Here is a 15,210-nt window from a genome sequence, read left to right on the forward strand (position 1 = left end):
TGCTGCTTTCATTGGCATGCACCCAGGGAAGTATATGTACACATTGGGAATGTTTAGGGAGCTGGCTACTTCTCTGTTTTCTTCTGTCACAGCATTCCTTCATCCAGGGGAATACTGAAATAATAATTCTAGCAACAATTTTTTAAATGCCAAACCAATTACATGTATATTTCACTTAAGCTTCAGAGCAGCCTGAATGGTAGGCTTTATCCATTCCCATTTTACAGATGTAGAAGCTCAGAAACAAAGTCACACAACTAGTAAGGAGATGTGCCAAGATTTAAACTTAGATCTGTTGGACTCCCAAATGCATACCCTGCAACACGATGGCCTCACACCTTTGAAAAATAGTACAATGACTCCTTTGATGTTTCTTTTTTGTATAATGACCTAAGGAAAGCAGAGAGGTCGAGTCAACTTTCCCTGGTCCCTGCAGTTGTAATAGGGCTCCCTTCACCCTCAGTGATTCTTTACTGAGTTAGAGGTAAAACTCCACAATGAACTATAGGAAATCCCACTCTTTTAGAGCTCTGAGTATTTAGAGACTGATTTGGGCTGAGCAGGTGAGGGAGATTGGTAGCAGAGAGCTGGAACTGGAGGCCTGTTCTTTCTGTCAGTTCATTACTTTCAAAGGTCTGTTGCAGGGAGCCTCCTTGTCCTCCCAGTGTAAGGAAATATAATTGTGATCAATACATTTCCAAAAAATATATCTCCACTGCTAAGGACATGGTAAGGAAATGGAACAAATTAATAAAAAGGGCTTCTCAGCCAACTGGAAAAGAGGCAGGCCGTGAGTATACAATGTCTTCCTCAGTTTTTCTTCCCCAGTTAAGCATTCTAGGTCCCCTCCCTCTCATTTATTTGCTGCTGTGGTGTCTGCAGGGTAGGGTGAGCTGGCATAAAGTTTAATAAGTAGTAGCTTGCAGATCACTTGCTACCACATTTTCCAAAGCTTGCTGGTAGTTGCTGCCTTTGTCCCCTCAGCGTATACTTGAGATGCCTTCAGTCAGATAAAAATCATGGAAAACCAAACTAACCTAGCTTCACAGTGATGAGATTGGTTGGCTCCTGGTTAGGAAAGGCTTCAGAATGTGTTTGTTTCATTGACCCAATGGGGCATCACCAGGAATGCTGTTATTTTTTTCTTTAAACTTCTCTGCTCTGTTTTTTGCAGTCAGTTTCATTTACAGGTATCCTCCCACACCTTCCGGTTGCCAAATGATTTTCCTTTCCAGGGCTTTGAGTTTATTCATCACTGTCTAGGGAGAGGGAGAAAAAGAAATGGTCACTTCCAAGAACTCTCTCAAAAGAGCCAGGAACTATTTTCCCAGTCATCCTCAGCAGATTTCTCCTCAATCTCATTGGCCCAAATAGGGTGTGGTGTTTATCCTTGAACCCGTAAGTGCAACCAGAGGATGGGATAATGAGCCACAAGCCCTGCCACCTGATCAACTTCCCCCAAGCACCTGGGCTTTGCAGGAGGAATTGAAGGTGCTCAAATAAAAGTTAAGGTAGTTACTAAAAGAAGGAGAGTGGTGTTGGAAGAGCAACTACAGTGCCTATTAGACTCCTGCTGTTCTGAGAATCAGCTCCAACCCACTCCTAGCAGCACCCAAGGAACTGGGGCTCTTAGCCTGACTCACAACTCTTGGAAGCTGCTGACCCCTAGTGTCTGAGGAAAGCATCGGCTCTAGAATCCAGAGGCATGGGTTTACCTCTCATGAGAATCACAGCGGCTGTGACACACACACACAAGGAGGTTGTAAGCAAATTAAAACTTCTAGAAGTACTTTAATGAATAAGTGAGTTTAATTGAAAGTCTTCCAAAGACACTCTAAGACTTAGGCCTCCCTCACCTTGCTGATCAGCAACCTCAGAACACTCTCTGTAGTCCTTTTCACACCTGTAAATTGTCATCCACAGTGTGTCTTTCTCTCTAGACAGAGGGTGTGTTTTTTGAGGGTGGGGCCTAAGTGCAAAACACCCAGCTCCTCACCTTGAACTCCTGCATGCTTAGTAAACACTTGTATGAGTAAACGAAAGACCCAACTGTTGTTCAGCTCTCCTCTCCTCTCCCCTTCCATAGCCATGGCTTTCTCTTATAAATATCAGCTCTACCAGCCTAATTGTACTCCTTTTTATTTATTTATTTTTTTTTTTTGAGAGGGAGTCTCGCTCTGTCACCCAGGCTGGAATGCAGTGGAGCGATCTCAGCTCATTGCAACCTCCGCCTCCCAGTTTCGAGCAATTCTCCTGCCTCAGCATCCCGAGTAGCTGGGACTACAGGTGCCTGCCACTCACACCCGGCTAATTTTTGTATTTTTAGTACAGATGGGGTTTCACCAAGTTGGCCAGGCTAGTATCAAACTCCTGACCTCAGGTGATCCACCCGCCTCGGCCTCCCAAAGTGCTGGATTACAGGCGTGAGCCACCGGGCCTGGCCAATTGTATTCCTAATAAGACAACTAAGCAATCAATTGTGTTTTGAAGCTTCATGTTATACGAATGGGAAAATATTCCAACAACCCCAAATACACATCTAAGCAGCTGCTTTTGTGTTGTGGAATACCCACTATCTGGTCAGCAGAGAAAGCAGAATTTTTTATTATAAGCAGATCAACGTTGCTACTGTGAATTCTTTGAGCAGTAGGCAAAGCTGTGTTAGAACGGGTTCTTCTTTGGTCTGTATGTGGCGGGTAACAGGACTTCTCCTGTGCTTCATGATTTGGGTTAGGAAGAGAGAGGAAAGGCAACAACATGGTAATTATAATATAGAATGACTCAAGACAAGAAAGAATAGGTTTTTGTTTTGTTTTGCTCTTAATTGACTTGTAATTCAAGCGTGAAATGTGGCAGCTTTCAGGATTGGAGAAACTTTGCACAAACCCAATATTAGAATTTTACTGCCATTAGCTGTGGAGGGCACCAAAGGACAGAGAGGATTTCTCAATCTGGGAGCTGAAGGCGAGTTCTGGGGAACAGTGGCAGCCACAGCTGTAGAAATCCTGACAGCTGTTCAGTCTTGGCAGGCAGGGCTGCTGCTCACTGGAGAAGCTACGGGGCTTCCTGGGCAGGGCCCTCCACTCGCATGGTGTCTGTAAGACCTGCTCTGGAGTGGAGGCATGCACCATCTTTCTTTTCCCCTTTTCACAGGGGAGGAGAAAAATGGGCAGATAAGTATCATAGCGGTCAGATAGGTCATGGGATAGGGAAAAAAAACCAATCATTGAAAAACAGTGACTGGAAAACCACACTGTAACCTTGTGCCCTAAAGTATTGTATCAGTTTTGCCAGCCTGCACTTGTCTCTTAATTATGTAAACTAAATGCTATGTGTTATGAAGATCGTCATTATTACACTTTTGTTACTTTGTAGAGAATAAAGATAGATACTAAATACTGGTTCTACATTTCAGTTGACAGATTTCACAATTTTGCTTCAGAGTCCTTCTTTGGGATACATTGCATTCTTGCAGAAATAAGGATTTTGTTCAGTCAGTGTTTAACAGAGACTTTTAAAAGCTACTGAAGTTGCAAACCACTTAAGAGTTGTAAGTCTATCACAGTCCACCCATTTGAACAGTCCCCTGTTTTAACCTGTATTTGTGCTTTGGGGAGAAAGTGATGGAAGAGGCTCCACGCTGGCTTAGTCACACTGATGTATGAATAAATGGGCAAGTAATGGATGACCTGGGGTTCATGCCAGCCAACCCACCTGCACACCTGCTTTCACAAGCACTTGACAAGTCACCTACCTTTCTTAATGTGCCAAGTACATAATCTCTCTGATTCTGTAAAAAGATTAGCTATTAGGAAGATTACAAAACTTTGGGTACAAAAATAAGAGTATTTTTAGAATTTTGTTCTCCATGTGTTAATTTTATCTTCAGTGGGTTTTGTTTGTTTTACTCCCTCTGCCCCACATCATAATTTGTGTGTGTGTTTGTGTGTGTGTGCTGAATAGATGATCTCTAAGTAGGAAAATTCTCTTGGGAAAAATTCTCAGCATGAGAAATGTGGGGAAAATACAGCTGGACAGCTGTTTAATTTTGCCAAGAAAAAAATGAGGACTTGTTCTTTGCTGGTGCATGAGACAGGGCTGTGTCACTGCAGTGTGAGTTGTGAAGGAGAGAAGCAAACACACAGGCAGGTGTTTACACCTGCTGCCTTCTTAAGTCCTCCCAATAACCCTGTAAGGCAGGTACTACTTGTACAGAGGAGGAAATTGAGGCCTAGCTAAGTTATGCAATGTGCCCAAAGCATAGCTAAACAGTGTGGCCAATTTTTAAATCCAGACGTTTCTAACTCAAGAGCCCTGTTCTTCTTACTATACCAAATGGCTCAGCCCTCAAGTTGTTGTCATAGAAATAAAAATACAAACAACAAGGAACATTTGTTCAGCTTAGTGTTTCTCAACAGAATAAGAGATAGCTTCTCTGGAGCCCTTATGCTTTCACTAAAAATTCAATTGTTTTGTTTTTATTTTGATAGGAACATATTAATATTAAGCATATTCTGGTTCATCACCTTATAAGCAAGGACTGCTCTATGATATAAGTAATGCTGGTTCTATCTGTGTTTACATTGACACCAAAAAGTGTTTCTCAACCCCCAGAGATTTCAAGCTACTTTACCCAATATCCATTCTTCTCCTCTACCTTATTAACAGAACCCTAATTTGACTGGAATCAGCAATAGTCCTATGCTTCTCAGACTCCCTTGCAGTTACAAATGTTCATGTGGCAAGGTTTTAGCTCATGATATCTGAGCTATTAGATGGGGCTTCCCAGAAAGATCCTTAAAGTGGCTGACTTTTAAGATAGATAGAGGACATATCAGGTATTAAGCTGGTAAGAGCAGGTACTACATTTGATCTCAGACAAAAGGTCAAGAAGCAATGGTCAGTGTCTTTCTCACTCTCCAGTCTTTCTCCTCATCTAGCCAGGAAGGAAGTTGAGATATGACCATGAGGGCAAGAACACATACTAGCAGTGGTGGAGGCAAAGATATAAGGAGTCTGGGTCTCTAATGACTACAAAAAACCCCTCGTTATACCAGCCCAGGGTGTGGCTGTCTGCAGACACTTCATTATATACAAAAAATAAACTAATTACCCCCCTGTACTAAAAATACAAAATTAGCTGGGCATATTGGCACATGCCTGTAATTCCAGGTACTCGGGAAGCTGACGCAGGAGAATCGCATGAACCTGGGAGACAGAGGTTGCAGCTAGCCGAGATGGCGCCATTGCACTCTAGCCTGGGCAACGAGAGTGAAACTCCTTCTCAAAAAAAAAAAAAAAAGCTTTTTTTTTTTCTTTCTTTTTTTTATTATACTTTAAGTTCTAGGGTGCATGTGCACAACATGCAGGTTTGTTACATAGGTATACATGTGCCATGTTGGTTTTCTGCATCCATCAACTCATCATTTACATTAGGTATTCTCCTAATGCTATCCCTCCCCCAGCCCCCCACCCCCACCGACAGGCCCCAGTGTGTGATGTTCCCTGCCCTGTATCCATGTGTTCTCATTGTTCAACTACCACTGATGAGTGAGAACAAGCAGTGTTTAGTTTTCTGTCTTTGTGATAGTTTGCTTAGAATGATGGTTCCAAGCTTCATCCATGTCCCTGCAAAGGACATGAACTCATCCTTTTTTATGGCTGCATAGTATTCCATGGTGTATATGTGCCACATTTTCTTAATCCAGTCTATCATTGATGGACATTTGGGTTGGTTCCAAGTCTTTGCTATTGTGAATAGTGCCACAATAAACATACGTGTGCATTTATAGTAGCACGATTTATAATCCTTTAGGTATATACCCAGTAATGGGATGGCTGGGTCAAATGGTATTTCTAGTTCTAGATACTTGAGGAATTGCCACACTGTCTTCCACAATGGTTGAACTAATTTGTGTTCCCACCATCAGGTGAGCCGAGATGGTGCCATTGCGTTCCAGCCTGGGCAACAAGAGCAAAACTCTATCTCAAAAAAAAAAAAAAAAAAGAAGCTAATTTTTAAAATAGCTTGATTAACATATGATTTATAGCCAGGTGCAGTGGCTGATGCCTGTAATCCTAGCACTTTGGGAAGCCAAGGCAGGTAGATCATTTGAGCCCAAGAGTTCGAGACCAGCCTGGGCAACATGGCGAAACCCTGTCTCTACAAAAAATACAAAAATTAGCTGGGGCATGGTGGCACGCAAATGTAGTCCCAGCTATTTGGGAGGCTGAAGCAGCAGTATCGCTTAAGCCCAGGAGACGTAGGTTGCAGTCAGCCGAGATTGCGCCACTGAACTCCAACTTGGGTGGCAGAATGAAACCCTGTCTCAAAAAAATAAACCAAAGGGATATAATTTACATACCATAAAATTCACCTGTTTTTTTGTTGTTGTTGTTGTTTTGAGACGGAGTCTCACAATGTCGCCCAGGCTGGAGTGCAGTGGCGTGATCTCGGCTCACTGCAACCTCCGCCTCCCAGGTTCAAGCGATTCTCCTGCCTCAGCCTCCCGAGTAGCTGGGATTACAGGCATGTGCCACCACGCCCAGCTAATTTTTTGTATTTTTAATAGAGAGGGGGTTTCACTATGTTGGCCAGGCTAGTCTTGAACTCCTGACTTCGTGATCTGCCCACCTCGTCCTCTCAAAGTGCTGGGATTATAGGCATGAACCACCACGCCCCGCCTCAAATTCACCTGTTTTAAATGTACAGTGATTTTTAGTAAGTAAGCATAGTTTTGTGCAAACATCCCCACAACCAAATCTAGATTATTCCCAAAACATTCCTCTTGCTCATTGACAATCTATCCTCATTCCTACTACCAGGCCAAGGCAACCACTGATCCACTGTCTTCATAAATCTGCCTTTTCTGAACATTTCATATAAATGGGATCATAGAATATCCAATCTTTTACATCTGGCTTCTTTCACTTAACGTTGTTTTTGATAGTCTTCCATGCTGTAGCACATAACAGTAGTTCCTTCTTGTTGCTGAATAATACTCTATTGTATGGCTGTATTCTATTTTGGTTGTCTGTTTACCAGTTGATGAACATGTGGATTGTTTTCACTTTTTAGACCTTATGAATAATGTTGCATGAATACATATACATCTTTGTGTAGATGTGTATTTCCATTTCTCTTGGGTAGATTCTCAGGAGAGGAATTGCAAGATCATATGGTAAATTTATGTTTCATTTGATGAGAAACTGCCAAACTGTTTTCCAAAGTAAGCACACTATCTTATATTCCCATCGGCAATGTATGAGGCTTACGGTTTTTTCATATTCTTATCAAAAATTATTTTGTCTTTCTATTATATTCCTTCTACTGGGCATGAAGTATAATAGCATCTCCTTGTAGTTTTAATTTTCATTTACCTCATGACTAATGATGTTGATCACCTTTTCAAATGCTTATTAGCCATTCATATTTCTTTGGTGAAATACCTATTCAACTGTTGCCCATTTTTAATTGGCTTGTCTTATTATTAACTTATAAGTGATTTTTATATATTCTGGATACAAATCCTTTACCAGAAATAATATTTGTGTATATTTTCTCCCAGACTGTGACTTGCTTTTCATTTTCTTACTGATGTTTCTTGAAGCACAAAAGTTTTTAATTTTGATGAAGTCCATTTTTTCAGTTTTTCCTTTCATGGATTATGCTTTTGCTGTTGTGTTTAAGAACTCTTTGTCTAACTTAAGGTTGCAAAGATCTTCTGCTGTCTTCTACAAGTTTTATAGTTTTAGCTTTTACACTTGGCATATGATTCATTTTGAGTTCATTTTTGTGGATAGTATGAGGTATCTAAATTCATCTTTCTGCATGCAGATATCCAGTTGTCCCAGCACCATCTGTTGAAAAGACTGTCCTTTCCCCATTGAGTTACCTTGGCACCTTTGTCAAAAATCAATGGACTATAAATGTAAAGTTTTATTTCTAGACTCTCAATTCTGTTCCATTGATCTACATGTCTACCCTTATGCCAGTACCACACAGTCTTAATTAATGTAGCTTTATAGTAAGTTTTAAAATTGGGAAGTCTAAGTTTTCCAACTTTGTTCTTTTTTAAGATTGTTTTGGCTTTTCTAGGTCCTTTGCATTTCCATATACATTTTAGGATCAGCTTGTCAATTCCTGCCCAAAAGCCTGCTGGAATTTTTATAGGAATTATGTTGAATCTATAGATCATGTTGAGGGGCATTGCTATTTTAATAATACTGAGTCTTCCACTTCCTTTATTTAGATCTTTCTTCTTATAATTTCTCTTAGAAATGTTTTCTAGGTTTTTTTTTTTTGTGGCAGAGTCTCGCTCTGTTGCCCAGGCTGAAGTGCAGTGGTATGATCTCGGCTCACTGTAACCCTGCCTCCCAGGCTCAAGCGATTCTCGTGCCTCAGCCTCCTGAGTAGCTGGGATTACAGGCACGTGCTACCATGCCTGGCTAATTCTTGTATTTTTAGTAGAGACGGGGTTTCACCATGTTGGCCAGGCTGGTCTCGAACTACTGGCCTCAAGTGATCCACCCACCTTGGCCTCCGAAAGTGCTGGGATTACAGATGTGAGCCATCACGCCCAGCCTGTAGTTTTCAGTGTGTAAGTCTTGCACTTCTTTTGTTCCTAATTTTTCAAGTCACTGTTATATGGACTTTCTGATACATAAGGCCAAATTGAACTCATGATACATATTCTTATTGCCAAATAAAATGGAAAATTTAAACAAGTGGAGGTGTACTTAATATACATAAATGATATTTCTATGTTAAGGCCAAATGATGCATTGTGTAAATGAACAGTTTCACAGTGGAAACAATGGAGAAAACCAAATTATTACATGACATGCATATCCAGTCCAAATGAACCTTGTCCTTACAGTCAGTACCATATGTATATAAGCCAATAAAACAACATCACATGGCACAATAATCAGTATTGTTAGTTGAAATTAGTTGTATTCTATTTTTGTTTATATTTTGTAAATTCAATTGGATTTGTATAAGTGCTATTAGCAAAAGGAATTTACACCTAGTTTTACATGTATTGGCTCGATATTTTTTTCCTTTAATAGGTGTTGTCTTAGTTCATTTTCTGTTGCCATAACTGAATACCTGAGAGACTGGGTAATTTATAAGGAAAAGAGGTTTGTCTGGTTCACAATTCCAGAGGCTGGGAAGTCCAAGAAGCATGGTGCTGGCATCTTCTCAGCTTCAGGCGAGGGCTTTGTGCTGTATCACAACATGGCAGAGAAAGGCCAAGAACCAGAAGGGAAAGCAGGAGTGTGCAGAAAGGGACAAAACATGAGAGGCAGCCTTGCTTTATAACAGCCTTCTCTCTCAGTGACTAAGAGATGGCATTAATCCCTTTCTGAGGGTGGATTCCTCAACCAAATGCCTCTTAAAGGTTCCACCACCTCTCAACACCATTACGTTGGGGACCAAGCTTCAACATGAGTTTTGGAGGGAGCTGACCATATTCAAACCATAGCAGCTATCTATTTTGTACTCACTATTGTGAAACACTGGCTCTAGCTTTTTTTACTTTACAAAGCATTTTCAATTCACCATCTTATTATTCTCACAGTAACACTGGAGCTTGGGTAAAATAGGGCTTTTTAAAATTCCCATATTGTAAATCATGAAACTAAGATTCACAGAAATTAAGTGATGTTTGTAACTGTATACATCCATAAGTGGCAGTTCTGTGATTGCTGAGTGCAGTAGCTCACACCTGTAACCCCAGCACTTAGGAAGGATCTCTTGAGCCCAGGAGGCAGAAGGATCTCCTAAGCCCAGGAGTCTGTGACCAGCCTGGGCAACCTGGGGAGACCCCGTCTCTACAAAAGGTTTAAAAATTTGCCAGGTGTGGTGTGCATTTGTGGTCCCAGCTACTCAGGAGGCTGAGGTGGGAGGATCACTTGAGGCCAGGAGTTTGAGGCTGCACTGAGGAGCGATCACACCACTGCACTCCAGCCTGGGCAACAGAGTGAAATGCTATCTCAAAAAAAAAAAAAAAAAGAAGAAGAAGAAGAAGTAAAATTAGGAGTTCAGGCTCCAAATCTCTTACTCTTTCCTCTATATCCATATTGATTATTGATCACTTCCTTAAACCCTGCTAGGATACAAGAGAAATATAAAACTTTTGGAAAGCTTTATAGGTACCAAGATAAAACTAATATGAAGCATAGTAAAGCTAGGGTTAATATAATGGAGGCCACAGCCCAGACTCTAGATTCTAGCAGCATCTATAGAAAACAGACAACTATCCAGACCTGAGAGATGAGTGGGAAGCACGCCCTGAGCAATGCAGAAGATGCTGTCAGGCAGCCCAGATCTACAGCACTCCCTCCACCCGCTTCCAGGAGGGAAGGACTTCCTTCTTCAGCTGCTGTTAATGTTGGCAGCTGACAGTGCTCAGCTGAGACTCTCTTTGGAATTGCCTGTGGCTGAGGAGAACTAGGATGCCCAAGGTAGGAGCAGTAGCAATCCATATCCAAAGACAGGTTAATGCTGGGACATGAAGGCCTGGCCCTTTCACCCGGCTTGAATCTGCTTTGAAGCCCCAGCCCCGTTGCAGAGCATCCTCCTGGATCAGTCAGGCTTTTGTTTGCAGCTGCATCAGAATTCAACCTCTCCCTCTGCCCTGTCTTACTGCCTGTATTCCCTCACAGGTGTTGCCCCCAGAGCACTCTGAATAAACTTCCTGCCTGTGAATCTCTACCAGAGTCAGCTTCCTGCACCCAATGATCTATAAGGTTTCTAGGCAACAGGAAATGCCCTAAAGGCCAGAATTCCTCTCGTGGGTATAGCAGAGAGTAAACAGAGTAGTGTTTTATAGTGGCTACAAAAGAAAAGGGCAATGGTGGTGGACTTTGAAAGACAGGATGAGCTGTCAGCCCTTATGGGGAGCCCCCAGAAAGCTGTAGCTGGCCCATGTGCCACACATTTTGCCGAGTAGGGATACTGCCGGGCCCCCGATGTTCTGTTTGTAAAGTGGGTGTGTAGCCCAGGTATCAGCTCTCATCTTCACTGCTAACTGTCCTCTTCAGCTGCAGTCCTATGAATTGGGCCCTGAAGCTGGAACCAGAAGATCTGATTTTAGATCTCCCTTGCCAGTTTTGTGGCTTTGTGATTCTAGAAGTTGTATTTCTCATTTGAAAAATGGGTATGCTTTGAGGATTGAAATGGTCCTAATTTCAGGGGCTCTTCATGAGTGTCATGTGACAGGAGGATTTCATGGCCAAGTAAGTCTGGGTGACACTAGGCCAAACTAAGTTTAATTGATTTCTGAGGATTTCTCAGTCTTTTATATGTTGCTTTTCCTTCTGAGTTCCTTAAGGAGGGGGTGTAATCCAAATCATCTGAACCCATCAGGAAGACTTCTTTGCTGCGGACACCCTCCATGGAGCGTTAATAAGCCTGGATCTTGCTGGAGTCATGTTGAGAAGCCCTGTCCCATCCCATAATGGACAGTTAATAAATTTAAAATTAGACTGTATTGATTACCATGGTCTGCACTGCCCTAACCTTAAACCAAGTTAGGACTCTCAGAAATATCGGAAGAGTTCCCAGTGATTCTGGCACTCATGATCGATGTGTTTTTGGTTATTTACATTTGGTAAGCTGTAATTTACCTCAAGGATACCTCCAAATCTGTGTTCAAGACATGTATGTTTTAAAGAATGTTACTCTCTCAAGCTTTTAGACTGGGGAGAAACGTGGCTTTCCAAGGCATACACTCTCCCTTGGAACAGTAGTAACCATCATGTGTTGGAACTTATAGTTGACACCTTGGGGGGATGAAATGATATGTTGAAAAGGATGCCGAAGGTGTGTCTGGGCTGTGGGAATAGGAGTGCTATGATGCATCAGTGATGTCGCCCATTAACAACAGCATTCTCCACTTTCATTTTAGACCACAGTTAAGTTTACCGTATATACTCCTTTACCTTTCATTTTAGACCACAGTTAAGTTTACCGTATATACTCCTTTACCTTTTGAAGACAGTAGGAGAATAAATTATTTAAACCCTCTCCTAAGTGCAGTATGTTCAAAAGTAACTCATCATCATCTTCTCACCTTCTATGCCAGTTCTCTCCATGTCAGATGATGGTGGTGGTCTCCAGGAACACACCCATGATTCCTACCTGGTCTTCATTTCCCATAACCCATCAGTCACAAAGTCTTGCCAATTTACCTTCCAAATGTGTCTCGAATCACTCCCCTTCCCATCCCAGATGCCACCCCCATTCTGCAAATGCTATTAACTCTCACCTCAACCTCAACATAGTCTCTCTGCCTCTGGTCCTATTTATTTATTTATTTATTTATTTATTTATTTGAGACAGCATCTCGCTCTGTCGCCCAGGCAGGAGTGCAGTGGTGCAATCTCAGCTCACTGCAATCTCTGCCTCCCAGGTTCAAGCGAGTCTCCTGCTTTAGCCTCCCGAGTAGTTGAGATTACAGGTGCATGCCACCACACCAGGCTAATTTTGGTACTTTTAGTAGAGACAGGGTTTCATCATGTTGGCCAGGCTGGTCTTGAACTCCTGACTTCAAGTGATCCACCTGCCTCGGCTTCTCAAAGTGCTGGGATTACAGGTGTGAGCCACTGCGCAGCCAGCCTCTGGTCCTTTTTTAAAATGTATTGTATTTATCCATTTTTGAGATGGATCTTGCCCTGACACCCAAGCTGAAGTGCAGTGGTGCAGTCATGGCTCACTGCAGCCTCAAACTCCTGGACTCAAGGGATCCTCTTGCTTTGGCTTCCAAAGTAGCTAAGACTACAGGCAAACACCACAGCACCTGGCTTTTTAAAAATTAATTTTCGTAGAGATGGGGGTCTTGCTTTGTTGCCCAGGCTGGTCTCAAACTCTTGGCTTCAAGTGATCCTCCTGCCTCAGCCTCCCAAAGTGCTGGGATTACAGAGGGGAGCCAGCCCGGCATCTGCCTCTGATCCTGTACTCTTTAAGCTCCTCTCCTAATCTACCTACCTGACTGCCTATTCAGGTGTGTCTCATTCTCAAACACTGTAATGACTTCCTCAGGGTAAAGCCTAATATAAATTCAGCATTACATAACTCCTGTATCAGCCCTGCTGACCTCTGGTCTCATTTCTTACCACTCCCTTGTACTCTAACAAAACCAGTCTGCTGACCTGCCTAACTCATGCTGTCTCTAGCTTCCATGCCTTTGTTTTTGTGGTACCCTTTGCTGAAATGTTTTGTCCACTCTTTCTTGCTCAGTTAATTCCTACTCATCACTGAAACGCAGAGCTCAGACATCAGCCACTCCAGAAAATCTTTCCTGACCCCCAGGCTTGATTAGAGCCCTAACCAATTATATATATTGTGCTATAAATAAATAATATAAATATGATATATAGTATAATTCTTTGTCTATGTGTCTATCTTTGCCTTAAGGCTGGGACTGTGTCTTATCTCTGTATTCCTTGAGCCTGTTACCATGCTGCATTTATCTCAAGCGCTTAATAAATATGCGTGGATTAAATGAAGGAATTAAATACCTATAATGAATAAAACTAAGCTAATAGCCACCCATCAACATCAGAAATATAACCAATACTTAGGTAAAGAATTTTCTTTTGCAGACTAAGAATGATTGCTTTGCATGGCTGGTGAAGTCTGAAGGAGAAAAGCAAGCAATGGGGTGGGGTGGTGGGGTGGCGGGCTGCGGGTGGCGGGGTCGAGGAGAGGTGCATTGTCAATGACAGCAGCACTGAGCAGATTCTAATGACTTCAGTGTGGTATAAAGCAACCTGGACACTGAATTGCATCTGGTTTCCAGTGAAAGAGAACCACTTAGAGTGCTCAGCTGGGTTTAAAACAGTTTCCTCACTTTTGTGTGGCCACTCTGGGTGTTTGCCCATATCTGTACCTCTGCAGCTGACTTTTTAAAATGCCTGAACTTTGGCTTGTTTTTCTTCATGGATTACTAAAAAAAAAGAATACCTTCTTCTACTAATTAGATTAGATTAAAGTTAACCCATGGGACCCTTTGGCAAAGTACTGACTAGATTAATACTTCTTTTCAGCTAGAGTTTTTTTTGTTTTGTTTTGTTTTGTTTTGTTTCCGACAACAGAGAAGGAATGGAGTGTAACCTGTTACCTTCTGGTGAAATTCCTCATTGTGCTTTTGTCACTGTATTCTTACTGTGTGCAAGACCTGCCAATCACAGGCTCTAAGTCTAAGCCTTGGTTTGAACGGCCTTGGGAATAAAGTATGTTTCCCAGACCCTCCCTAGGGCCCTCATTGTTTTGATTTTCCTTTTTACACATATCCACCTACAGTGGGCTACAGCCCAAAACCCAAACTTAAAAATAAACATGCAGTCCCCTTTCATTTATCCAATGGTGAGACAGGCCATCAGCAGCTGCTGTAGACTGAAGCCTAGAGGTAGACCCTCAAGTCAGACAACAGCCCTCTCCACAATAATCAGCCAAGGAGTGTTCGCAAAGCCCGCATATCTGATACCCAAGCAGGACAGGAGTGTAGGTCGAGGAGTAAGCTGCAGTGGTGTGGAAATTTCATGCATCCTCAAATGATGTAGATGAAGAAGGCATTTTACACCAAAGTAGCACCTTCTGTGCTCTTATCATATGGCCCCAGAGTGCTGTGCCTAATGCTAAAGTTCTGGGGAGAGAAAGTGGTTGAAAAGCTGTAAACAAATAGTTGGGTAGACTTTAAAGTGGGGACAATAACACTCTGAGATTCAAAGTAGAAAAGAGCAGGCAAAGTGCAGCATTGATCACTTGGAAACCTCCTGACATTTTGTCACCAGCTTCTCTCCCCTACCTCCCCTCTGAGGATTTACTAATCACCTCAGCTTTGTGTCATCCTCCCCAGGAAAGGCCACTGTGGAGCCGTGGTAGAGCACTGCCTGGGAATCTGCAGGGCCAGTGGGGCCACCTGCCAGCAGCAGAGCCTTTGTGTGACCTTAGGGAAGCCTGGGGCAGGGAACCACTGCCCCTGCCACCAGCATGCTGTCTGTCATCAGCACCAGGAGCTGTGCCAGGGGCTTTGCACTCCTGATCTTATGCAGCCTTCATACTGCAAGCAGCACTTGCTGGAGCAGCCTGCCCAAGGTCACAGAGCAAAGGTCAGCTGTGTCCAGCATGGAGGCCCTGCTCTAGTCCATGGTCACATCACAGGTCCTTTTCCTTTTTGACAGCATTTGGCTTTTGTAGAT

General features: G+C 42.6%; 1 protein-coding gene and 1 pseudogene across 9 annotated transcripts in view; one reads left to right on the forward strand and one right to left on the reverse strand.

Moving 5' to 3' along the window:
* Positions 1-15,210, forward strand: part of SCHIP1 (schwannomin interacting protein 1) — a 629,273-nt gene that overhangs the window by 536,242 nt on the left and 77,821 nt on the right. The window lies entirely within an intron of this gene.
* On the reverse strand, positions 4,744-4,898 carry LOC129034489 (U2 spliceosomal RNA; annotated as a pseudogene).

Source organism: Pongo pygmaeus, chromosome 2, assembly GCF_028885625.2.
Source record: "Pongo pygmaeus isolate AG05252 chromosome 2, NHGRI_mPonPyg2-v2.0_pri, whole genome shotgun sequence".
Lineage (NCBI taxonomy): Eukaryota > Metazoa > Chordata > Mammalia > Primates > Hominidae > Pongo > Pongo pygmaeus.